The sequence below is a fragment of the Austrofundulus limnaeus genome, unplaced genomic scaffold, assembly GCF_001266775.1.
Source record: "Austrofundulus limnaeus strain Quisiro unplaced genomic scaffold, Austrofundulus_limnaeus-1.0 Scaffold106, whole genome shotgun sequence".
Taxonomy (NCBI): domain Eukaryota; kingdom Metazoa; phylum Chordata; class Actinopteri; order Cyprinodontiformes; family Rivulidae; genus Austrofundulus; species Austrofundulus limnaeus.
This window is the reverse complement of record NW_013952508.1, coordinates 640643-644880: the sequence shown is the minus strand read 5'-3', so window position 1 is coordinate 644880 and position 4238 is coordinate 640643.

Sequence of the window (4238 nt, the reverse complement as noted above, 5' to 3'; positions counted from 1 at the left end):
GGCAATAGCCACACTGTAGGAGGGGGACAACTGAAAACGGAGGCCTCCACCTCTGTTTAATGATGGACGGTCTTTCTTCACAAAATCCAAAAGCCTGAATTTTGCCTGAAACTCTCAGACTGAAGAAGTCTCTTGGAGGAGAGACGAAACGTTTCATTAGAGAAGAACCCGTCCAGAAGACCTATACAATTTTTTTTCTTTTTAATCCCTCCAGTGTGTTCTGGGTTTGCCCTGGGGTCTCCATATGACCAAATGCAGAGGATAACTGAGCCCCTTGCCCAATTTCTAAGGGTGAGTCTGGCCACAACAGAGGAAGCTAGGCTTATTTCATATTCTTAAGTTCAGGATCTTGTGGTCCTGAACCATTTGGTGACCATTGGTTAGTGTTCCATTGTAAATCGATCAGCTCTTCTTTTTTATCTATTATGACGGACTGGAGAAATATAATTGCTATGCCTTCATATCTTGTCTGTTTACATCACACACAGGATCCAAGAATGTGAACATCTTGCTTCAGCTATGCAGGGACCTGATAGCCCTTAAAAATGACCCCCAATACCCCACACTCCCACAGCACCTCCCACAAAATACCTCAGGGGAGACTTCTCCAGATCCACAAAACACATGTGGACAGAAAAATCTCTTATGACCCATTTAGCAACTGCTCAAATCAACACAGAAAAAAACCCTTTGACATCAGTCTTCAAAGTTACAGATGACTTCCTGCTATTTGTCAACCTGTTACCTCGAATACAAATCCTACTTTTACAAACACGCAGTCAAACAAACATCAAGTCTATTAGTTTATGTGTTTTTTTACAAAGAGGTAAAGACTAAATATGAATTAATTGTAAATGTTTTACTTATGGTTAAAGTTTGATGGTTAAAAACTTGGTATTTAACTTTCACAGTTATATCTACATAGTTTTGGTGTCTGAGAAAAGAGCAACAATGAGAGACGAATAAAGGAGTCTAGACTGGGGCATGCTCGTGCAGCTAGGGATTAAAAAACAAGTCACGTAGTGGCAGAAGTCAGCATTATTTTTTTTAATTTCTGTATGTATGACTCATGGTGGAATGAGTGATGTGCTGTTTTGTGTCTGGGTTTTGTAAAATGTTACTCTGCCAAGCATTGTGAGTCACTCTTTTCAACTTTTATTGCTCATTAGTTTTAAGAAAATTTGTGCTTTTTTTGTGTCTGTAAACGTCTGCATGTCTGGCTGGGTTTGACCAGTAGCTTTTGGGTTATGATATTTTTATTAGGCTTTGTAAGGAGCTGGGTGTGGAAGCCTCCATGGTCAAATACAAAAAAAATAATAGTAATTTAAAAAAAACAATAAACAAGTCTGTTTTCAGTTTGCTTTTTATGGGGATGCAAACATATCATTTAACACGAACCCAAAACATTTCCTCCTCGGACTTCTCTAAAAGGATGTCCACCAGGAGCGGTGACTACCGCATGAAGATGACTGTCAGTGACAGATTTTCACAAACATCAGTTTGACTGCTTTGAATGGAATTTAAGGAGATTTTTCTGGAGTTTTATGTGAAAACAACATTGGAAAGTTGGACTGATTCCATCCCAGTTCATTCCCCCCCTCCCTTGTTTTTTCAGTTTTTTTTTTTTTCAGAAATGTGTTTCTCGTTGTCTGTCCCAGCACTTAAACCCTTCAATGCGCCTGGTAGGCACATTTTTATGCTCTAAAACCACTCAAAGCAAGATTTAATTAGACTTTTTCCCCTCTCAACAATGCTTGTGTTTCCTAGAGTCGCACCAAACGTTTAAAGTCCAAAATGAGAAAAACACACAAGAGTAATTTCTATATGAGCCAGCACACTTTGAGAATGATTGGTCTATTTACAGTGGAAGGAAAGTGGTCCTATTTTATATAGGATCATTTACTGCTCCCTCAGGACACCTGGCCCTTTTCACTCGTAGGATAACTTAATTATACACATATATTATACTTTCTGGTCATCTGCACTTAGACAAAGTAATATATCGTGCAGTGTAAAGGTTGATTTAAGTTTAAAGTTCTAAAAAAACACACCACTGTTTTTGTGCAATCAAGTGGAACCGTTTAGAGCTGAAACTGGGCACAAAATTGAGTTTTCAGCTTCAACACCTTTAACAATATAAGAAAACTTTAAATGTTTGCACCAGATATTTACCTTAGTGAGGTAGGAGAAGCTGCTTTTACACCCATGTTAGTGCCAATGATGATAAAACTTTAAAGCAAGGTTCAATAAAAAGATTATAAACAGTTATTATCTTACCTGTTGCAGATTGCTCTTTGACCAATTTGTCAGTTTGGAGAAATAAAGTTTGCGTTCAACAAGACTGAAGAGATGTTTTTAGCTGGCAGGATCAGCAACAATTCATTGCTGTTCATGTAAATGCCCCTATATAAACATTTATGCTGCTTTAAATCTTTCATTACGCAGTTATTAAGATGGAATTCTGTTATTTATAAATGCCTTTAACATTTTTGTAATTTAAAAACAGAGGTAAAAAGTAAAAAATAAATTGCCTTAGCACGAATCACTATGAAATTTAGAAAGCTGGAGTTGTTTTAAACAAAATCTGTTTGGAAAAGAGTCCATTTGGACAGTTCTGACAGTATCTGCAGAGCCGGCTCTTGGCATAGGCGAACTAGGCGGTCGCCTAGAGCACCATCTGCTGGAGGGCACGCCAAACTGCAGAAGAAAAAAAAGTAATTATTTGTAATCGCTGGTTGTAACTCTGCTCAGCGCCCCTTTCAAATGGCTTTGTCTTAAAAAACTATAATGAAGTATTAGAGGAAAAACAAACTACTCTACCCATCAAAAATTTTCTACCCCCAACGCAGCAGTCGTGCCCACCCTCTCTCTTATTTGATTGACGTTACACTGACTCATCCTGCTCCAACACTCTGATGGGGGGAGGGGGGGGGAGCTAGTAGTACCTCTCAGGTTGCGGTTCGTGTTGACAAACTCAATTTTGTTGTCCCATACATGTCAACCTCTTCGGATGTTTACCTGTATAAAAAGCCTGAAAAATCCGTAAATTTTGGAAAAAATTCATACAACTGGCACCCACGGGGGTGAGAGGGTGGGGCTGTCGGCCTCGCTGAGGACGTGTAAGTGCCCGATGCGAAGCAGGAGGAGAGGAGAGTGGATAAAGTTCAAAACTTATTTCTAGCGGCAGAACAGGTTGGAAGATGGCTGTTTAATGTTATTTTTTGTTTTTTAAATCATCCTACAGGCTCTGACATGTTAGATATATTTGAAAATAAGGTTTTGGAAAAATCCGTAAGACTTGAAAAAAATCTGTGAAATTGCCCTGTACATCCGTATACCTACAGAATGACGTAAAATCCTTATAACTTACGGACAATCCGTACAAGTTGACATGTATGTTGCTATTTATTTGCTTTCTGGGAAAGCAAATAAATCTGTTTACCAGTGTACCTTACACTGTCAAACTTGATTTTAGGGGTTCAAACTGGGGTGGGTGGGACATAGTTGGGGGGTGGGGTTGTGCTTCAACTTGCCTAGGGCACCAAAATGGCTAGAGCCAGCACTGGGTATCTGTTTCTGTCCTTCATCTGGGAACGATTGTTGTGAGTTTGCATTTGTTTGTTTTACTGTTGCAGCATTGTGTGCACAAAGAAATGGCACTTTAGGAACCTCAGTTTTATTTTTTTGGTAAAAAAGTTCCAAAGTGAAAACATTTGACCCCTTGTGTTTTTGTGCAGGCAGCCTAAACACAGCCTTTAAACCTCGTCTCCACAGGCATGGCTTTACGTGCTTCTCATTAATTCAGCCTCAGCCCCATGTCTCCATTTCTACTTTCTGCATGGGTTTTGGATCCACCTAAGCCAAAATTCCAGGGTAGGGGGGTAGGTAGGGGGGGTCAAACTGAGTACTGTGCACAAGTGATTTTCAATCCGAGTACATTGCAGATGAGGTGGCAAACCCCTGGTCTAATCGGTGCAAACATGTTTGTGAATGAGCAAGCAGTTGTGTCGGGAGGTTTCAGACAAATTGGCCGCCCACAGTTAAATGCACCCTCATAAACACTGCAGCGACTAATTAAAAAGAAGAAAGTCTGACTACTGGACAATAAAAGACCACAACAGGCAAAGCCCCCCCCCCCCACCCCCGCTGACAATCCTGCCAAAAATCACACTCACTAAGTGAGGGACACACTGCCATGGAGACACACACACCTGAGTAGAACCGAACAGATGTGAAGC